Raw genomic sequence first — 24,136 nt, 5'->3', positions numbered from 1 at the left:
CTTAGAAAGGAAGTGAGGAGGACAAAAACAAAGAAATTCTTGAGAAAGGTAGGGGTGACCTAAACTGCAGGGTGTAGCAAGTTTTGACCTGGAGAGATTCAGTATGTGTGGGGAAGGGATGTACAGCTTACATAGGGAAATAATTATTGGAGGTAGGCATGACTGAAGTCTGGTCCCTCATGTCCACTCAGCCTACTACTTTGGGGACCTCAATCTGCCTTTATCTGTGTGATTTTATCTTTCCCACAGATGTTTGAAATTGATCATGAATGAGGGAGAAGATCATTGAAATGTGTTGCCTATTTTGACAGCAATTCCACAATTAACCCTCAATTTTACAAATAAGCTTCACGAAGAGGGGTAATTGTATAATGTTAAACAATGAATAAAATGAAAATTTAGAATTCAAGCACAGCCTTGTAAAACAAAACATCTCATTCATGTGATCTCCAGTCCTCCACAGGAGGTGATCCTCCTGTGGTATTTTACCAGTTTGTGAGAAATCTAGGAATTCTGCAACAGATGACTAGTATCTGTCACCTCTACAGTGCATTACTGGAATGCACCTAAGGTAAGATAAGTTTTCTTCATATGACACTATTCTCTTTGGGAGAGTAAACATTATGTTAAAGTTATTCCAATTTGTTTGTTTGATGTGAGGACAAAGGAGCAATGGGTTATAAATTTCGCCTTTAAATAATTTCTGTAGCCTAGATTCTAACTCAAAGGATTGATTCCTGTCAGCCATTTTGTGAGAAGTTTAGGTCACTGGAGTGTCAAACTGGTGGTCTTTAATACCTGGTAGGGCAAAATATTTAATATAGTCTCTGAAGCCTTGTGAGTATGAAATAATCAATGATGAAGTTACTCTTGTAGTCATCTACTCTGGTTGGTGTACATGTCTCCCAAAGACCCATGTGGGATAGGTTTGGTCCCCAGTCTATGGTGTTATTGGGTGGTAGTGGAGCCTTTAAAAAGTTGGTCTAATTGGAAGTCTTCCAGTAATGTAAGAGTACTGTGCTCTTAGAAAGGATATTGGAACTGTGGGTCCTCCTCTTTGCTCTTTGCTTTCTGACTCATGAAATCAACTGCTCCCTTTACCATGTGCTCCTGCTATGATATCCAGCCCTTACCGCAGTCCCTAAAACCCTGAGACCAACTGAATAGGTACTATTAATTTTCCAAAATTGTAAACCCAAATAAACCTTTCTTCTTTTTGATTTTATTATTTCAGTTTTTCATCACAGTAACACAAAACTGAAAAATACATCATCTATTCAGATATATGTTAGGAAAATGAATTGTCACGCATATTAGTTCAATGTGGTTAAAATCATAATTTTCTAACATAGTCACAAACATATCTTTTTAAATTTTCCTAAGACATAGTTATAAGTGAAATCATTGGATTAAAAATTAGTGGATATGGCAGGTGTGATTTTAAAATAGCTTTACCCTGTGGAATTACTTGTGGGATTATGTTACATTAGACAACAAAAAGTAAGTTTCCTCTCTGAAATTAGCATTAAACAATCTTTTTGTAATGCAGAAATTTCTTTGGCTAATGACAGAAGTAGAAGTCAAACTTGGAGGAGGCATTGTTTTAAAAATATTTCCAGGCAAGATTTTTTCCTAAGTAAAGTAAACCCACTGAAGTCCATGCAAACTCATAGGCTGTTTGGACTGTTGTGGAAGTTATATCATCATAAGCAATGCCAGCTGGTTTTGAAAGTTCTGATGAATACTAAAGAGAAAGAATTCTTTAACTTCTCACCCTTGCATCAATTTTCAGGAAGCAAGAAGTATAAGTTCCTATTGTCACTGTAACAAATAATCACATAATGTCTTAAAATAGTAGTTTGCTTTATTTTCTAATCTTTCAGGAATAAAAACCAGATGCTATCAAGTCAAGATTTAGACATGGTTGTGTTTCTTCTGGATGTCCTAGAGCGAATCCACCTCCTGACCTTTTGTCAAGAGGCTGTCTGCATTCCTTGGACTATGGCTCCTTAGTCTACCTTTGAAACCAGAAGAATAGCATCTTCAAATGACCACAAGCATTTTTCTCTCTGACCTCTACTCTTGAAATTGTATCACACTGTGACTATGATCCTACTGCTTCCCTTTGATAATGACACTTGGGATTACACTGAGTCCATCTAAATAATCCAGGTTTATCTCCCCCCCAAAAGCTTGAATTTAGTAAAATCTGAATATTTGTTTCCCTATGAAAGGTAGCAAATTTCTAAAGACAAAACATGGACTTATTTCATAAGGGTAATTTTTTTTTTTCATCCTACCATAATTCATCACCTGGTCTTAAAGATTCACATCTACCTTATGTGCAGAATTTTATCCTAACATCCCTAAACAGTATCAAACTGTTGTACCACCTTGTCAAATGCCAAAAATCTCACCTAAATTTCATCAGCTCAGAAGTCTCAAACCTCATCATCTAAATCCAATATGGATAAATCATAGTCCCTCTGTGTATCTGTATACCTAGAAAACAAAGAATTTGCTTCAAAAGATGATAGTAGAGATCTTGGATGACAATGAGAGACAGATGCATCCAAAATGTGATAAAATGGAAGGTTACTAGTCCTGAGCAATTTTGGAACCCAGCCAGAGAAGCTCTGTTAGGGTTCATGGTCTGAAAATAAATACTTGACTCCTGGATCTTCCCTCCAGGCTCACAACTACACCCCACCATAGTCCTTCCTCTTCCCTGAAGAATAGTATGCTTGCAGCTCAGGAGTTTTATCAGCCTGTTTCTTGCCCTACATGATTTAGGGAATCCTACATCCATTTTTCATGCCCTATTACCTCTGTCCCTTTTAGTCCAGGTTGTCAATGCTGCAGGTGGTATAAACATTCTCAAGAACCTCGTGAGCCTGCCATCTATGTCATGTGGATTCACTGCATTAGAAAAGAGACTCTGCTATAGATCTTTCCTGTGTAATCCCATCTCTGTAGGTGGCTGCTCCTGAGATGTCTAAGACAATCCACAAATCCCCTCAAAGAGCTCTCCATGCATTTTATATACTCTGACCTCTTCTTCCTTCTGAGGTGGTAGTGAGTGGTTGTCCAATCAAAGCCTTGCCCTTCTCTCCCAAGCACATTTTATCCACAATGAATCTGCTCAACTAGGCTGAGTACTCCCAAATCATAGTCCTGACTAATTTATCTGGTCAGTTTAACAGTTCTTCCTTCAACTCAATTCTTTTTTCCTCACATTTTGATATGAACTGTTGGAACAGCAATGAAGAATATATAGGGCAGAAATGAAAACCAGAGAGTAGCCAGGTACAATGGCCCACTCCTGTAATCCCAGTGGCTCAGGAGACTGAGGCAGAAGGATCATGAGTTCAAAGCCAGCCTCAGCAAAAGCAAGGCACTAAGAAATTCAGTGAGACCCTGTCTTTAAATAAAAATGCAAAATAGGGCCTGGAATGTAGCTCAGTGGTTAAGTGCCCCTGAGTTCAATCCCTGGTATGTGTCCCTGCCCCCCCCCCCCAAAAAAAAAAGGGAAAAAAAAAAAGACAGAGAGTGCAGCTAGAACCCAAAAAACTGACTTCAGAATCCAAAAAGAAAGACCAGAGAGTTCAGATGACACAGCTGAGAGTCATGGAAAATTATTCCCAGCCATTGAAACCTACAAGAAACTCAGATTTGAATATTGAATATCATTTTAAGGTTGGATTGCTGACTCTTTACTTTCCATTTTCTGCCTTTGGAGCCAGATTATCTATAACTGTTTCCCTATCTGTACTATCACAATATGTGTTGGGGATGGAAACATTTTCCTCTTTGGACTCACAGGTCTCCTAATGGAAAAGAATTGTGCCCATTAACCAGTACTGCATGGATGGCATTGAGACAGCTCATACACACCTGATTTAGATTATTAGATGGCAAGATTGTGCACTGTGAGCTGAGGATATTTAGGTAAAAGAAAAATTTTAAAAACTTTTAGCAGAGTCTGTAAAGAAAGGGATGAGACCTGGAAAACTTGAGAGGGATCCAGTGTGCTTTATGTGTGTAACAGATATGAATCACAGAGGCCAGAGGACAAACTGCATCAGGCAGCAGTTTAAAAAGGCTTCCTATCTTTCACAGCCTGGTGTTATTTCCATTTTTATGCTACTTTATGTGACAATTCATGTAAACTTAATTTAATCATGTGCACTTTGTAAAATCGATGTTCTCTAGATGGTGAAAGAAGTTGTAGCGATTGGAAGCATCAGAAGGAAATACTGTCATTCTTGTGCAAATAGGGGAAAGCAAGAGGAATGTGGGGAACTTCCAGCAGCAAAGAACTGACTCAGGGTGCATACAGCAAGAGTACAGTTAAGTTACTGCCAGAATTGCAAAAACAAAACAACACAAAAAAGTAACATTTAACCAGTGATATGAATGAGCTTGGAAGTGGATTCTTCCCTTGAGTCCCTAGATTAAAGAATTTTTTTTCCTTAGTACTGTGGATTGAACACGGGGTCACTCTACCACTGAGCTACATCCCCAACCGTTTTTATTTATTTATTTATTTTTGAATTAGAGCCTCACTAAATTGCCCTGGTGATCCTCCTGCCTCAGCCTCCCAAGTAGCTGAAATAATAGGTACATAACACCATACCCAGCAAGGATGTTGGCAATTCCTAGAAGAATTATTTTCCATTGTGGGATGATTGTAAATTTAGTTTACAATTGATTTTGACTAAAATGCTGTTTATAAATATCAAAGGAGAAAATCGGCTGTTAAGGTATCTGGGAGATAATTCTGTTGTGCTTGTTCAGACAGTTAATCTTGATAAACAAAAAAAAGAGATATACCAGAGATATTGAGTCATGATGTGCTTGTATACACTAATGGACATTAATGCAAGCTGTGCTTTGTGTAAAAATGGTTTTTTGAGAGAACAAGATATCAACAATAAGACCTAACTTTCTTACAAAATAATTTGAATTTCTCCAAATTTAATGGCCCAATTTCACTTTAGTGAAATTTGTGGTTCAATATTAAACATATCTATACTAACAAAGGGGAAAATGTTGGTTTAAGATTTGGGGAAAACAATGCCATAGCTACCAAAAAATTCTGATGACCCATGGAGATTTATATCAGTGGAGAACTTTTTTTAATTATAAGAAATTCTTCAATTTGACCTTGGTAAGATTTTTATTATTTTTGTAGAAAATCTATTAGGAATATATAGATATTTTCCAGTTGCTTTTTGGGGGAAAGTTATTAAACTAATCTTATTTCAACAATTTAAGACAATCTTTGTTTAGAATGTTACAACCCAATCATTGTTTATAATGTAATAACTATTAAAATATGTAATACTACTTAATTATAAAACCATGGTAATAAAGAATTTGTAGTAGATTAAATAAAGTTTCAAAAAGTCATTAAAAGCAGCTTTTTGTGGTATTTAATCATTGCAGGTTTAAAATAAAATATGAATTTGCTTTCTGAAAACAATTCCTAGTAATCTACAAACAGTAACTTAAGAAAGTGAAATTGAAAATATAAAATGAATGGACTAAAGGGATTTGACTAAATTAGCACTTTTTTATTAATATCAACAAATATCTAGTCAACCATGAACGTCATATAAACATAACCCTTTTTAACTAACATTTTAACATATCATAAGAGTTAGACCAACCATTCTGTTTCTTATTGTCTCTAAAAATAAATTTCTGGTTAAATCAGAATGTTACTGTGCAAGAATGCTGTGGTTTATGAAAAAACAAATTTTTACAATAAAAATATAATGAGAACCTATTAACAGTGGTGGAAATCTGTACATTTTTCACTAATTTGGCCATGTCTTTTACTGATACATGCATAATTAGTTGTATTTCAATGAAATGTTTAAATGTGGAATACATAGTTCACAGAAGTTTTGATATTAGACTTATTAACTATTACTTCTTTTAAAAGTACAAAGAAGCCACAATTTTCTTTTTCATTGTGGACAGCCAAATTAGCCTATCTCATCTTTGGATAAAATAGGCAGGAATATTTCACACCAGGATGCTGCTTTTCTGTGTCTCTCTGTATCTCTCTCTGTCTGTTTTCTTCTCAGAGGTAACTGAATTAATATGAGCTATAGAAAAATGGCCTCCATCAATGTTAAAAACGTTTTAATATCCCTAGGCTATATTTTAGGTCTTTTGTTCTCAATATTTTTGTAAATTACTTTATTAAATTTGGAAGAAAATGATGACTTGGTAAAATATCCCATGAAGATGAAAATATAAGCATAGTCCAGAATAAGAATTGATAAGGGCTCACCAGGGCAACGTGTGCCAAGTGCACACTTAATTTACTATGAATGATTGTAAAGCCACAAGTTAAAACCAGATCCTTAAACAGTTTCACAATATAGAACAGGAAAAACATAGTTTAAGAGTATCGATTATACTTAGACTGAAATTACTATTCGATGTAAAATTGGGAAAATCCTACAGATTTATAACCGTAAAACCGTATGTGTGTACGCACTGGTGGGAAAAACCTCATAGTTTATGAGTTGACCACAAAGGTATTGGGAGTATTTGCTTTCTTCAAATAGCTGAATAAGTTACATTTGCAATAAAGATTAAATATATTGCAACTCAAAAGAAATAATTGAGATAGATTGCTACAAATATCTGAGGACTTTGGCTATATTTATCTGAGAGCTCTTGTAAGGAATTTGTTCTCTTGACTAATTTAGCAATTACCTGATTTCTGTAATTGTTGTGGCAAAACAGATAATTTGGAGGTAAGATTTACATATGATCACTTTGATTTCTTAAAATCTTGTATTCTTTGAACCTCATATATACTGATTTTCTAATATTTAACAAACAAATAATAAATTATGCAAGACAATGCAAAAGTTGCCAAATTACACTCTTCATAGAAATAAAACTGAACATGATTTGGGTTCCTAAGCATTCATTTCTAGAGGTTTTTAAAATGTATGTCCAAACATACATAAATGTGCATGTGTTTGTGTTCACTCTTCTATTAGAGAAGAGATTTATATCAATCATTTTTCCATGTTAGTCTTTTTAATTTAAGAAGATATTATTACTGTTCTCCCAATCAGTGCCTATGGTTTTTGCTGTTAAATACTATTCCAAAATACAAAAATATTGCAATGTGCTCTATCCTCTCAGTGTCAACAATAATTTAGACTTCAGTTTTTACCAACTGTTAGTCAACATTGCTTCATACCTATGAAAGATTCTAGGAAGTGACATCATCCTGCCAAATATACTAAATTTGTTTAGTATTTGGCATATTTACTTCCCAAATGAATTATAAGGCATTATTTAGTGGCTTTTGTGTGTGAAACACATCATATGACACACAAAGTAAGAACGTCCAAGCAATAAAGGAATCTGAAAACACTAGAATTCAAAGTATCTGAGTGATTTTATGTTTTAGTCTTCTGAGCAGTGTAGATATTCACTTTATAAAATTAAATGAATAGTACTTAAGTCTTTCCTTGAATGAGTAAATAACATGCAGTTTGTTATATCAGTGAATTAGGGACATCACAATAACTGAATTCGCACTATTCTCTGGATATTATATATTTTGACAAAATTGTGTTGCTATTTAGTTTCCTCAATTCAAAGCTTATGAATTACTGGATAGACATATGTACAGCTCACAGATGTACCAGTCCACAAATGGAAACTCTTAGAATTCATGTCATAGCGGTCCATGGATATCTTGATGCTTTATTTAAATTTTATCTCATAGGAATTGAGTACACAAGTGATTTCTCGTGGTCAAGGAGAATGTGGAAGAGGTGGGGCATGGAGAAAGTTGATCATGGATATTAAGTTGCAGTGAGGTAGAAATAAGAAGTTCTGGTATGTGATTGCAGGGTCCCTATAGAAAGTGATAGGGAACTGTATATCTTAAAAAGCTAGAAGAAAATATTTTGCATGTTTTGGCCATAAAGTAATGATTAATATTTGAGGAAATAGATATGTTTGATTTGATTATGCAATTTATACTTGTAAAACAATAGCACATGGTACTCCATTAATATGTACAATTTTTGTGTTTTTATGATTTAGTTAAAAGTAAATGTATTTTAAGGAAATATGTGGAAAAAGGAATATGAAGTATGCATAAAGATGTTGATTTGCTCTATTGTATTTCTTTGCCCTGAAAAGATCTAGTGCATAAAATTAATTTCAGAAGAAAAGATTTAATACATATCTTAGGGGGATTTTTCTAACTTAAAATGCAATACCACTTTGTGTTATACTGGGTGTGACAACTTATAATAAAACCTAAAAATGAATAAATGGTTTTCTTCTTAACATATATCTATCTATACAAATTATTTAAAGGTACAATTTTGAATTAATATTTAAATGTATATCTCCTAGAGTATCTTATATTCTCCCTCTGCTTTCTAAAACACTTTTTATTACAGTATTAGTTGCTTTTAGATATCAAAAATGTGCAGCTCACCTGGGCATTATTCCACAAAGGATTTTAATCCAAGTCACTTCCAATCAGGATCGTTCCACATCCCTTAGCTGCCATTTATTGCCGAATTATCCTTCTAAGTGGTCTCTGTTGCCTCATTCAGAGCATTTTAAATTATGTAAGACCCGTTTCAATTACTCAGAACATCTGAAAATGGCTGTCTAAAACTAATTTCATGCTATTATTAAAATGTGAGCCATTTCTGATTGAACAGTTAGAATTCTATATTTGTTTATTAAATTATTGAGTTTACATGTTGATAAACAAAACTTCTGACAAAATCTAATCCTTTTACCACACAGTTCAATTTGTCACATCCAAACATAAGTATATCTGAATGATTGTGGCATAATTTATGCATATAATTTGGTATGAATTTCCATCTTATTTTTAAAATATAAAAAGATTATAAATATTAAGATTATATATCTTCCATGAAGAAATTATTTTTCATTTCCAAGATAAAATGTTATAAACATTTGAATTTTAACATTACAGTGCAATGAGTTTCACATTATAGATACTATTCTAAATATCTGGTGTGTTTAAATTGTTATTGTTTGTTTTGGGTAATTTGCATAATTCTTTTATCCTTCTTATTTTGAAGGAGAAATACTAAATAATAAAACATACTTGGGACTAGATTATATTGCCTTAAATATTTTCCTCTATGATACCTTTCTCATAACAGAATAAATATGAAATAATGAGCTATTTGTGAAGCCATTTCAAAAAGACATAATGTGAAAGCTGAATGACATGAGTAAGTAATTAGGAATAAATAGTACGATTGTCATGCTGACTCATTCACTTGCTATCACATTTACCATTCCAGACCTAAACCTTGGGCTTAAGGATATAATTAAAAGTATGATATGAATCCTATTTATAGATATATGATAGTAGGGGAAACATTGGTAAATTATACAAAAATACTTAGTATAACCTTTCACAAAACAAATTTGAAATGGACCATAGGCCTACATGTTAAAACTTAAAACTATAAAACTTCCAGAAACCAAAATAGAAGACAATCAAGATGAGCTTGGCGTTGGTGATGACTTTTTTAGGTACAAAGAGAGGGATCCATGAAAGACAAAATTGGTTAACTGAACTCACCAAAATTAAAAACTTATGCTCTAAGAAGCACATTGTTAAATGAATTATAAGATAAACCACAACCTGAGAGAAATTATTTATAAAATATATATCTGATAAAGAACTTATATGGAAAATATGCAAAGAACTGTTAAAACTTAATAAGAAAATAAATAATCCCACTAGAAGTAGACAAAAAAATGTTTTCAAGTACCTGAAATAGCTTGGCATGGTGGCACATGCCTGTAATCACAGCAGCTCAGGAGGCTGAGGCAAGAGGATCCTGAATTTTAAGCCTCATCAAAAGTGACAGGCTAAGCAACTCAGTGAGACCCTGTCTCTAAAAAAAATATAAAATAGGGCTGCGGATGTGGTTCAGTGGTCGAGTGCCCCTGAGTTCAATCCCCGGTACCCAAAAACATAAAAAGTACCTGACCTAAGGAGATATGCAGATGGAAAATAAGCATATTAAGAGATGCTGGCCATTAGATATTATTAATGAATTGCAAATTAAGCAATGGTCATGACTAGGCACTTGTCAGAATGACTAAAATCCCAAATTATTGGTAACACCAAATGCTTGCAGGAATATTGAGCAACAGGAATTCTCATACTGATGAGAATCTGAAGTGCTACATCCACTTCATTAGATTCCATGAATGAGTGACATAATGAATGCTGTAATGATTTCCAGTTTCATTCATGCTGCAATAGATAACATTTCTTACTCTTTTATGGCTGTAATTGTTTGGATGTCCCCCAAAAGCTCATGTTAGACAATGCAGGAAGGTTCAGAGGAGAAATGATTGGATTGTAAGAGTCTTAACCCAATCAGTGATTTAATCCCTGATGGGATTAATTGAAGTTGTAGGGTGTGGCTGGAGGAGATTGGAATTGGTGTGTGACTTTGGGGTGTATATTTTGTTATCTGGAGAGTGGAGACTCTCCCTTTCTCTCTCTCTGTTTCCTGATGATGCAAGTTGCTTCCCTCTGCCTTCAGCCATGATGTTCTGCCTCACCTCAAGTCCTGAGAAATGGAGCTGACCTTCTATGGACTAAGACCTCTGAAACCATGAGCCCTTAAATAATCCTGTCCTCCTCTATAATTGTGCTGGTCAAATCATTTAGTTACAGTAGTGAAATAGCTGATTAAAATAATGGTTATAAGATTCCACTGTGTGTATGTATCACATTTTTACTATTCCTTACTTGATGGGCACTTGTCTCCATTTCTTAGCTCTGTGAATATTGCTGCAATGAACATGGAAGTCATCAATTTCATTTGCTTTTGATATATATTCAACAGTAGGATTGCATTGCCCTAATGATTAGTGATATTGAGCATTTTCCCACATACCTGTTGGCTATTTATATGTCGTATGTGGAGAAATGTCTGTTCAGGTAAATCGACCATTTTTAAAATTAGATGATTGATTTGTGCTATTGAGATTTTGGAGTTCTGTGTTTTCTAGTCATCAACCCCTTTTCACATGTGTAGTGAGTCAGTATTTTCTCTGATTCTGGTTGTCTCCTTTGCACTGCAAAAGCTTTTTAGTTTGATGCACTTCCATTTGGCTATTTGTATTTTATTTCCAGTGCTTTGTGGAATGAATGAATAAAGAAAATGTGGCATATATGCACAATGTCTGAGTTTTACTTAGCCATAAAGAGGAATGAAATTACAGCATTTGCTGGTAAATGAACAAAACTGGAGAACATCACACTAAATGAAGTCAGATGTAGAATGTCAAGGATTGATTTTTTTTTTTTTTTTTGTTAAACAGAAGCTGCAGCAAAATATGGATAAGGAAGGGGATTCCACAAACATAAATGGGACATCAGTGGCGTATAGAAAGGCAACTCAGAGGGAGGAAGGAGGTATAGAAAAAGAGATGCACTGGGAAATGAATTGACCAAATTGTGCTATGTACATATATGACTATAACATCACGAATTCCACCTTTATGTGGAAATAAATAGAAAGAAGATCAGTAGAATAGAGGAAGGGGAGCAAGGGAAGGGAGGATGGGAGAGAAAGAAGTACTGGGGACAAAAATGGAACAAGTTATATTTCATGCATGTATCTGTATATCAAAATTAAGTCCAATGTTATGTATAATTGTAATGCACTAATAAAAGCTTTAACAACAGCAACAAAAAGGAAAAACACTACCCTAATATAAGATGTTAATAACAATAAAATTTGTGGTGGTCAGGGGGATGGAGGATGGGTGATGTGGAAAGTCTCTGTACGTTCTGCTCATTTTTCTATAAACTTAAAACTGTTCTAAAAATTAAATTTCATTAATTGAAAACAATGGTTCACATTGAAATATAGGTTTGACTAAGTTATTATGGATGTTCCAGGTAAGAAGGAATAATATTATTTGTAGAAAATATTTTTCTTATTGAAAAATAAAAAAAAATTAAAAAAAATATAATATTTCAAATCAGATTTTGTGAGAATGTAAGTAAGAAAATGCTGTATGGAATTAGTTTGGTTCAAGAATGGTGTTTTGACAAAAGCTTGTTACTATTCCAGCTCTTTGCTATACCTTGGAAAAAGAGTTGAGAACTTAGGGGACAAGGTTTGTGGAGAGTATCCTAGCAAAATAAGTGGAAAACAAAACAAAACAAAATTTAGCCTTTGGGAATCATCTAAATGATTCATCCTAACATATGGACTCCATTTAATTTGTTGTAACAGGAAAAATCAGAAATTTCAGAACACCCAGAAATAAGAGCCAATATGGTATTTAATTTGCTCATTATAATCTACTAAATACCCAAATCACAATTGATGCTCTTTTTGAATGGGGGAGACGTGGAAGGAGCTCCTCCAGCCCTGGTGCTGTGACTGGGAATAGCAGGAAACCCATTTGCCTGTGGTCCACAAGTCACTTCAGAGAATAAAGGACAAAGGTTTTAGTAAGGAGAGGAAATCTTGAATATTTTATGTCAAAATTTTTAACAAGATAATGCATAGTTATGATGCCACCAGTTACCTTGACCAGTTCTGCTTCTTTCAATGTTGAAGTATAACACCAGGGAAGCACCCAGGCCAGTGTAGAGGAGAAAGTAAGAAGTTTTATTAAAAGAATAGTCAAATAGACTTCTCCTGGGAGGAAGAAGGGGACACAAGGGTGGAGTCCGTGGGATTAGGCAGTCCTGTCTTTTTTATACATCTAAATTTCCTGTGTTCTCCTGCATTCTTTTCCTTATTGTTTTCATATTTCCCCATCCTGCATATGCAACTGGGAGAGGCTGGTGGGGTGGTCAGAAGTGAGCAGTTGGGCTGGAAGTCCCAGGTGGAGTGCTCGGAAGGAAGGGAGCAGCAGCCCAGGGGACATTAGTTTGTAGTTCCTGTCTGCTCCAGAGTCGCATCATTAACAACCTATGGGAAGGGGTAGTATAGGCAGATAATCTTGGTGAGCAAAGGGCTCTGGAGACATGAACATTCCACTCTCCCAGGGTCGGTCTCCAACTTCCTGGACCCAAATTGGCCTCCATTTTCTCAATCCTACCCTATCACCTATCCACTCAAACTGCCTGTCTTCAGGCAGTTACAGAAGCTTCAGTTACAGTTTTTCTTTCATTATTCAAGGTTTAACAGTCTCATATTTGTTGAAACTATGCAAATGATAAAGAAGATAGCAGGATTCCTGACAGAAAAGAAGGGTAGGAGCTTTAAACAATGAAGTTGCAGATTCGATATAATTCTTTTTCAAAAAAGATAGGTAAATGTTACAAAGACCTTTGACTGATGTACCTTTAAAAAGAAAAAAAATATTATGTGGATATATTTTTACACTTTGCACATTCATGACTTCTTTCCGAAATATGTGCAATCAAGAATGTAGTCTTTCACCTTCATTATGATTTGAATAACTATGAAAAATATATAAGTATTAATAATTTCAAAATATGCAAAGCCAAAATATCCAAAAATATCTACTAAAGAAGGTCACTGCATTACACTTTTAAAGAGAAAAATATGCTAAGCACTCATATTCCATTTCTCTGGGTAATATATGGGTCATTTTAGTGTGTATTTTTTATTTTTTTTAAAGAAGTAAATTAGATAACTGGAAATAGAAATGAATATAAGAATTATGTTGCCTTACGGAATGGCAGAAAAAGGACTATTTATTCATCACTAAATTTCATTATTCTATTTTCCTTTTTTGTGTCAGAAATTAGCATAATAAATTTTCCAGTTTTGATGCCAAAATATTCATTTGAATCATTTGATGCCAAAGTATTCATCATTTTTGTTGAATTGTCAATAGGTTCTTTGATTTCCATATAAGAATATGAACTTATGAATTATTTGAAGAATGCAAAGCTCATTTATTCTTGATAGTTCAGGATTAACTCTTCCTTAATGCTGTAATACTTAAGAAAATTTTTACTTTTATCAAGATATATTGATGAATCAAATAATTGCTGTAATCAAGAACTTATTTGGGATCATGATCTTAAATTACCTTGATATAATTTGAAGAAATAACTATGAAAATTAGTTTTATTTGAGATAATTTAGCAATATCAGTTCTGAAACTTAATGAATCCAATATGTTCTTAGTGCCACCCTTACACATTTTTTTTTAAAGCTAAAAATCTATAGCTATGTGTTCCCTTTAAGGAAAGATTGTGGTTTCTTCTTCCAAAAATAATATATGTTGTTAACTGTTGAGAGTTGACAGCTAATTGTGAGCAAAGAATAAGGAGCTTACATTATGTGAAGCAAGTAAGGTAAAAATATTAAATTATTTTACAGTGTCATCTGACATATAATGTTTTATGTAACTACTCTTCTTGAAAGAAACTTTCTAGCATTTATTTCTGTTTTGTTTGCTGATTTGAAAACTTGAGAGAAAAATATTCTGAATTTTCAAAATAAAGTTGTTCTGAAAACAAAACATTTTGGGGAGGATTCAAATGTCCTCTCCTCTGTCACAGTTAACTGTGAAGAGACTGGTCCAGTGCTGTGGAAGTCATTTGATGGCCTGGAGCTACGGGAAATTAGTTTTTACACTTCTGAAGGTAAATGCAATTTGTAAGCAGAACTATGTTGAAATGTTGAGGTCAAAAAGCTAATAGCCACAGTGAAGTATTCAAAACGGAGAGAGGTGAGGATCTGGTAGTGAAGTGGGTTTGTAAAACTAGGAAATCTAGGGAGAACCAAATGGTATAAATTGAGATTCATAGATCTTCTATTTCTGAAGATCATTTTTTTTCCTAGTATCAGTAGTGTTAAAAAGGAAGTATATGTCAGTTTAAAAGAGCCCTTTTTGTTATTTACTAACAGGCAGCAACTTTTCATGTATTTAACTGATCTGCATGGTCTTTCTTTCTGTGAGCCAGATGGTGATGATGTTTTAGCATAACTTAAAGTTTGACTCTCCTAATGCCAGTAATGCTATTTTCTAGGTTCTAAATTGTAAAATGCTTAGTACTGACTCAGTGCTTCAAACCCTAAGGTTGCTTAGATAACTGTTACAGTGGTACTTTTGAAAGTCCAGCAACCTCCACTATAATCCACTCCTCAAAGCACACCAGACCTCTCTCTACTCCCTTATGTAAGTAGAGGTTTATTCTAGCCAGAGAGAATTCATGCCTGTACTCTACATCCTCTGAACAAATATTTTCTAAGTATTTATATTTTATAAAATTACATGTAATAGTACATTATATATGTGATGAATCTGTATGTGCTAAAGTCATAACTCAGGGTAATTTAGTATATTGTCTTGGCAATATTCCATCTACAAAGGAAGAACAGTTACTTATGAAATCAACATTCTAACCTTCCAGCTTGAATACCTGTGGAAAGTAGCATTCTATTATACATATTTAGTCCATCAGTTGTTGGTTATTGAACAATATTTATTTGGCATCTTACGTGCAACAGCATCTGTTAATTTTTGATAGGTTGCTGAACAAAATACAGCTTCTGACTTCAAAGAGTTCAAATATAATAACAGCCAGATAAATTAAGACATTTTGTTATACATAAATAATTCCAGCATTATAGGCAAAATATAAAAAGGGTGTATTAACATGCAAATCTGTAACTCAACATCTGCACGGAGAGAGTAATTTCGGAGCTAAATTTATTGCATAAAAAGGTCCTTAGCTGAAAGAATAAAAGCTGCTGGTTAAGTGGCAAAAATATATTTGCATATGGAGAGATGTGGAACTTCATGAAGCCTTTGGGGAAGAGACAAAGACTTCATGATCCAAGAATTCAAGTGTATGTACAAGGATGTGTGAAAGGTGGTAGAAAGTAGCAAATTATGATCATGGAGTATAATAATAAGTTGACCTTGCACCATGAGTATTTCAGTCCACATTTCCCCAATCAGACATAATTATATGAGACATAAAGGCACAGTGAATTCTGGCTGTTCAACGAGTGCTTCTTTGTTGGTGTCCGCAGGACAGCCTGACCTTTACTGAGGTTGCCCCAAATATTTCCTGTCTTTAGATCTACCATGAAACAAGACTCACACTCATACTTACACAGAGATTGCATGATTCATTCGGGCATTCTTTTACATGTGCTAAATAAAACATAGAAAATGACACCATGAAAAGAAAAATGGAAATGAGAAATTTGAAAGAAAGAAAGAAAAATTTTTTTAATAACATCCTAGGATGATTCTCGCTTGTCTTGCTTACTGGTTAAGGCAGAATGAGGACCCTACACCATCTTCCTAGTTAATAAAATTAAAAGGAAAAGAAAAGGAGCTAGGATAGACACTAGGTCATACATGCATGATTGAGGATATAGGGGACCACTGAGGAATAGACACTCAAAGTAGCACAAGGCAATTAGAAAATGCTGTAGCAGGTAGAACTGAAGAACACCAACATGCTGTACTTGATGCTGGTTTTAAGATAAATTGCAAACATTTGAATGGTCAGGCCTTGCCAGAGAGGATAAAATCTAGCCTATTTGAACGTGGTAACCTGATGTGTATTAAGTAATACCTTAGGAATAAAGTGAAGAATTTTAAACCTGAGTACATAAGACAAACAATGAATTCTGCAAATATCTAAATAACTTCTAATAAAAGAAAATAGGGCAAAAATAGATCCAAGCTTATGGGGAAAATTATTTTTATGATATAATTTTTATCACATAGAGTGAGTTACATACAGTGATACAAGGCATCTTATATTCCACGGGAAGTCTTTTTACAACTAACCATAGATATATTCACCTGCCAAATATGATGTAGCACACATATTCGTTTTAATTTAAGGATGTTGGCCTTAAACTAAAATGAATGGTCATTGTGGGAACTCTTACAGTGGGGCACACATGTTAGAAGATTTGCCCAAGCACATTTTGGAGCTCTGGAAAAATATAAACTATTTTTATTTTCCTGGGTTGTGGCTGACAACATCTCATGGTTGACAGGTCAATCCTAATAAAACTATATATCTGACAATCTAGATGGCAGGCAGAGGATAGAGATCAATCTTCACCTAGAAAAGCTGATGGAATATGTCATAAACTAAGAGGACACAATAAACTGTGACCTTGTATTTAATAAGCAAATGACTCTTAAGTTTAGTAACTTGAATCAGTTCCATGGTATTAATGCATTAAATACATATGAAAATATTTGAATGTGCTGGGATAAAAGCCCAGAAATATAAACATGTTGTTTCAAGGACAAGAAAAGTACATTTGTTATATGTGATATATATATAATTGTATATATATAAAATATATACAATATATTGTATATATTTGTATATAAATACAATAATAATACAATTGTATATATATATACAATTATAAAGGCATCTCAGGGAATTTTTATGTCTCTTAAAATTTATTAATCAATAAGTTAAATGGCTACACATCAATTAAGTGATAATCAAAATTGTTTTCAATTGGATTTAAAACAAGACTTTGGGTTTTATTTTTTGTTTTCTAAGAAGTGGTATTGCACTAACTTCTTATTAAAGAGTGTATCTCAAGTAATTATACCTGATAACTAAAAAACATCCAACACCATTTTGGATTAATATTAATTCTTTGTTTGCACTTACCCCTGGTGGACATCATTAAGACATTGATGTTGGTAATTAAGTTACCACCTCTTTCCTTGTGCAATGATATTTGTCTTGAACAATAATGTAAGCTGATATGAGAAGTATGTGGGGAGTCAATCAGAAGAATTCTAATTGTTTATAAATTAAGACTACTTGCCATGTTCATAAACATACTCAGTCATTGCTCAAGAAAAGCTACATCCTATTCATTCTCTAGAAATATCTTTAATTTATTCATGACTGCAATTGAAGAGATAATAAAAATTGCATGTTGTGTGGGTTTGGTAACATTTCAGGTAGTAGGAAATTTCATTGATTTTGTTTTTTGGAGGGACAGAATTTAAAAAGGGCAAGGAAATAAAGGAGGCAACTGGACAGCTCTGACTAGCTTAGACTATTCAAGACAAAAAATAATAATTTGGGGGGAATATCTCAAGCTAATTGTCAGTTAATGTTCATAAAACAAAAAGAGACATTTTATTTTGTTAGTTTCATGCTCATAACTAGATGAAAATGAAGGATTTGTTGTTTCAGAGAGGTAGCTATGTAGCCCCAAAATAAAATTAAAGCAGAAAATTTTATTTAACTCTTCCTTTTAGAAAAATCATCTTTGAAATATAGAACTTGAAATTCACATCCACCATTAAACATCTAACTGGATACCAGAAAATGGCTTAATCTTATTTGCTAAATAAACACTTTCATATTACATGACTATTTGCACATGATTTAAAAATCAATTAGAAAGGCCATCCACATAATTACTTCTTTGTGTACACTGTTATATTCTTTACTCTTCTTTTATAGCATCAACATGCTCCCAGTTATACCCAAAGCCCAGTTACTCATTGCCTGGGACTGGTTCAGTACATCAGGAATATGGAGAAAAACATACAAAAAGTGTCAATTGGTATAATTTTACATTTGTTAAGCAACAATTCAGCTGGGTATCTTGCACTCCCTACAATGTTAACCATCAACTATCTCTAAGTATACATGCTTTGTTGTTGTTTTTCCTTCTATTTATTTGAAAGACTATTTTCTTTTATAAAAAATTTGTTCTGTTTATTTATACATGACAGTAGAATACATTTTGGCAAATTATACATACATAGACTATAACTTATTCTATTTAGAATCCCACTCTTATGGTTGTACATGATACGGAGTAACCCTGGTCATGTATTCACATAGGAGGCGGGAAAAGTTATGTCATTATGTCCGATTGATTCTACTGTCTTTCTATTCCACTCCCCCTCCCCTCCCCTTCATTTGTCTAATTCATTGGATTTCTATTATCCCCCTTCTCAACTGTCCTTGTTTTAGGTTAGCATCCACAAATCAGAGAGAATATTTGGCCTTTCGTTTTTTTCCAGGATTGGCTTATTTCACTTAGCATGATATTCTCCAGTTCCATCAATTAACCAGAAAATGCCATTATTTCATTCTTCTTTATGGCTGAGAAATATATATATATATATATATATATACAGACACACACACACACACAAGGCCACATAATCCCAAAAGGAGAAAAATTAAAAGTATTCCCTCTAAAAACGAGAGCAAGACAGGGATGCTCTCTTTCACCACTTCTATTCAACATAGTCTTGAAACCCTACCCAGAGCAATTAGAAAAAAGAAAGAAATTAAAGGGATAGGATATGAATAGGAAAAGAAGAGTTCAACCTATCCCTATTTGCTAATAACATGATTCTATATTTAAAAGGCCCCAAAAATTCTACTAGAAAGTTTGTAGAACTCATAAATTAAGTCAGCAAAGTAGGAGGATATAAAATCAACACCAATAAATCAATTGCATTTCTATATACCAATGATGTATCAGCTGAAAGAGAAATCAGAAAAATGTCCCCTTTACAGTAGCCTCAGAAAACAAAATTGGGGAATCAGCCCAGCCTAACATAAGTAAAAGACCTCTATAATGAAAACTACAGAACACTAAAGAAAGAAATTGAAGGAGACCTCAGAAAATGAAAGACCTCCCATGTTCCCAGATAGGCAGAATTAATATTGTCAAAATGGCCATACTACCAAAAACACCGTACAGATTTAATGCACGCCTATTAAGAGCCCAAAGACGTTCTTCATAGAAATAAAAAAAGCAATCCTGAAATTTATTTAGAAAAATAAGAGGTCCCGAATAGCCAAAGCAATCCTTAGTGACAAAAGTGATATAGGAGGCATCAGAATACCAGACTTTAAATTATACTACAATAATTATGATCATATATAATATAATTATAATTCATATATATAATAATTATATAATATATAATCAATATATATTTATAGATAATATATAATTATATTATATATTTTTATATATTATATAATTATATGTTTATATAGAATTAATATATTATATTAATTCTATAAATATATATTTAATCATATTATATAATTATATCTCATAATATATAATAATTATAATTATATAATTATATATCATATAATTATATAATAATTTATAATTATATTATATACAGCAATATTAATAAAAACAGATGGTATTGGCACAAAACAGACATGAAGACCAATGATACAGAATAGAAGAAACAGAGACACACCCACATAAATACAGGAACCCTCATACTAGACAAAGGCCCCATAAGCACATTTCACTTCTCTTATCTTCACTCTGTCCACACTTCTGTAATCCTGACTTGTTCTCCTTTATTCATATCACGAGAGTTGCTAAAAAACTTTTAGTAGTTTCCTCTATTCCTTGCCAACCAATCTCCATATTAACTTTTAATCTCTAACCATGAATTCTCCATTTTCACCAGTTACAAAAGTTGTCTTGTCCTTGATTGTACTTACATGAAAGCACTTTTATTCTTGTTTCTGATCTTACTTACTTATCTGCTACAGAATTGTCTTTCTGGATATGCAACTTCTTTCTTTAAGTCTTTCTCTCCAGTGCTGTATTTTGTGATAAAGAAGTAAAAAATAAAATAAAAATTATTACCTCACAAGCTAGAAATCTTTTTGACCCTTTATCATGAGACCTCACTAGAAAAATAGAATTCATGGTCCATAATGAGGTAAACATAGGTCTACAAAGTTTTGGTCCCAATTCAATTATTCAAGAGATATTTACCTATTAGCAAAGTAGAGGCAAGAAACTTGATATTTTGCTCCATGTAAAGAAAAATATTTATGCTTGATATTGTGAAATATTTCTATTAAAGAATGCAGAAATTCCACAATGTATGTAGCAGAAAATATTGAAGTTAGAAAATATCACCAAATTTTTTCTCAATTATAAAATGTAAGCCCGTCTTACTACTACTTCAGAAAAGTAATTGGTCAGGCAATGTTCTATCAATACTACTTGACTGTATATACTCCTGTCTTTATACTTCCTAAAGAAAAGAGGACTTGAGTGGCATTCTTTGCTGAAAAGACTTAAGAAAAATTCAAAGAACATCATTGCGTGAAATAATACAGATAATTTAGAAATTTTAATATTATTTTGAGAAACAAACTCAAATTAGTTAACAAAACTTACTAACTCTTGCAGTTCTTAATTTTTAAACTAACTTAATAAGATAAAAATCTGTTAATTGCCATTATGATTGGAAATTCTCTTTTTAATTTTGTTAACATTCCTTGAACATCATATTTCTGACTACTCCCAAAAATCTTCAATGGTGTCCTCCTGTTGAACAACGTTCTCCACTGCATATTCTCTTCTGTCCCCTCCATTCTTTCATTTCATGCCACTGACATGTGGACTTTGTCTTTGTACCTCTGCCACTCTCCCTACCTCAGATGTCAGAAAAGCAGACAACGCCTGTCTTCAGTTCTTGACATCTTTCTCCAGCAACACTTTTATGATAGGTGACTGTATCAACTCTGAGATTTGGTGTGTTGAATTTTGTATCTTAAATTCTGGTGTTTCTTCAGACTAAATTCACCCTTATCTATCTGTATTAACCAGGTGTTCTCTAGAGGAACAGCATCAACAGGAAGTATGATTATAAAAGGGAATTTATTAGATTGACTTACATCACCAGGAGATGGATAGTTCACAATGGCCGTCTGCAGCTGGAGAGCTGAAAGCAACAGTAGCTGCACAGTCCAAGAGGCAGAAGCCCCAGAACAAGAAGGGATCAACAAGTGCTACTCTAGTCTTAGACAAGGCTTCTGGAAACTTCCTGAAGAATCACTGGCAGAGTCCACTTTGAAAGAGTGAAGAAGGGAGAGTCCAATACCCCTCAGCAATCAAGCACCCGTTGAAGAAGAGCTGAATCTGCCATCTGCTTTCTTGTTCTTCCAACTTTTATTCCATCCAAGCCACCATCCAATTGGGCAGTGCTGCCCCACCCTTAGAGAAGAGTTCCACTTAAGTTCTATCCCACATTGGTATTCCTACACACACCCTCATTCACACACCAAAAGGCCTCTTAATCATTAGCATCTCTTAATCCAATCCAGTTGACAATTCAAGTTACGATTACACTATCTTAGCTACATAGTATTAATAACTAAGATTGCTTGGATAAACCCAGTCTCTCAGATCAAAAACATTAGAATACCTCCTAGACTCTTCTACTCGTTTTATTCTTCCTATCTTTTAATATTACTATATATGCCTTTGAGAATTATACAAACTTATACCATTTCTGAAAACACTACTGATTTAATCTCACTTAGTCTGTAACATTTTTATCTAAAACTTTGCAAGAGCTTCCTCACAAATCTTGCAAAACAGGGTTATCCTCAACTACTGGTAAACTGTGTGACAGTCCACATAATCTTTGCAATTGAATTCTGGAGCAATATTACCCAGCATAAAAACTCAATATTTATTTATCTTTACTTATAGGATAAGTTATTAACTTGTTACATCACCTACCTGATGTTTCCACATCCATATCTCATCTATAAAATTTGTCCCTCTTCAGTAGGCTACACTATGTTTAATCCCTTCTTAACAGGATTTCCCCAGTGAGTCATGCCCTTCCTATATTTCCTCTTTAAAAAACACACTGGACTTATAACTTCTAGTTGTTTATTCATTTTTTCAGTCAGTCAAGTATCTGTATAATAGCCATCTTCAGAAAGGCCACCCCTGTCCATCCAATTTAACTTCTGTCCTATCATCTCTGGTTTCTCAGTTGACTTTATTGTCTTCAAAGTGAAAGCATTGAAAATTATGTTTTCTTTATTCTTTGATTCAGGTTCTTTTTTCTCTCAAATTGAGTTTTTTTTTCCATTTATTAATGTCCCTTTGTTCTTTCTCTTTCAACTATTTTGTAAATCTAATCAAAACATTTCAAGGGGTTTACACCTGAGGTTCTTTGAATTAAAAATATAATGAAAATGGAGCTGAATATTTTCTCAGAAACTTGGCATAGAAGAACTTCTTCCTCTTTTGTCAAGGGTCCATTTCTATAAGTATTTTAAGTCCTATAATATAGCTTGAATATGCTTATATGCATATATGTGTGACAATACTGTGTGCATCATTGGTATATCTTCATTGAAGTGTTGACATATAGTTAAACATCATTGAAGGGGTATGTGAAAAATAGAATAGTAATGTTGTACCCTACTCATGAAAGTTTTATCTATGAAATACACAATTTTTCCAGTTCACAGATTGTGTATGTAATAATCAGATATCCTAAGATAGTTCAAAACTAATTTATAGATGTATATTTTAACCTTATTTTCCTTGTTTTTGTTCTTACTGCTTTGTTTTGTTTAGTTCTTAGTAGAGTATTAAAACATATTTTCACAACTATTTCAAAATAAATTAAATGTATTTATTTTATGTAGATGATTTCCTATATAACCTTAGAGTATTAAACAATTTCTATCAGTTGAATAACAAACATCGAATTTCAATGTCAAGTTCTGTAACTATACTACAACTTTCATTTATCATTTATATGCATTTTCTTATCACCTAAATCAAATAGCTACTTCAACAAATCAATGAATTGATTCAGAGAATTTCTCTATTTAAATTTAAAGTACTTATTAATCTCCACATATTACTCCCTAGTAATAACTCACCGCTATCAAATGTGAACTACTTATTTTCTGATTAAAATGATATAACTTTATTATATCAACTGCAGCCTGTGAAGTCTTGTAATACTTTTACATGAATCATCAACTTGTATCTTCAGAACTTCACTAGGTGACAGAGACTATTTATGTAATGTATATTTAATAGATTGGGGTAAAGAAGGTGAAGAAGTAAACAAATTGCCAAAATTTAGGCTAGTTAAATAGAATAAGGATTAAGGCCAATATAATATGTCTTGAGAGCCAGGTTTATTACAATCTTTTTAAAACATTCTTTGAATGGCTCATCTATTATAGGTAAATTTTATAATTATCTTTTTCATAACAGCATATAGCTTTTTATATTCAACACTATCACATCTTGTTCATGCTGTACAAAAGCTAGTCTCG

Source organism: Sciurus vulgaris (genome assembly GCF_902686455.1).
Source record: "Sciurus vulgaris genome assembly, chromosome: 4".
Taxonomy (NCBI): Eukaryota; Metazoa; Chordata; class Mammalia; order Rodentia; family Sciuridae; genus Sciurus; species Sciurus vulgaris.
Note: the sequence above shows the minus strand (reverse complement) of the source record.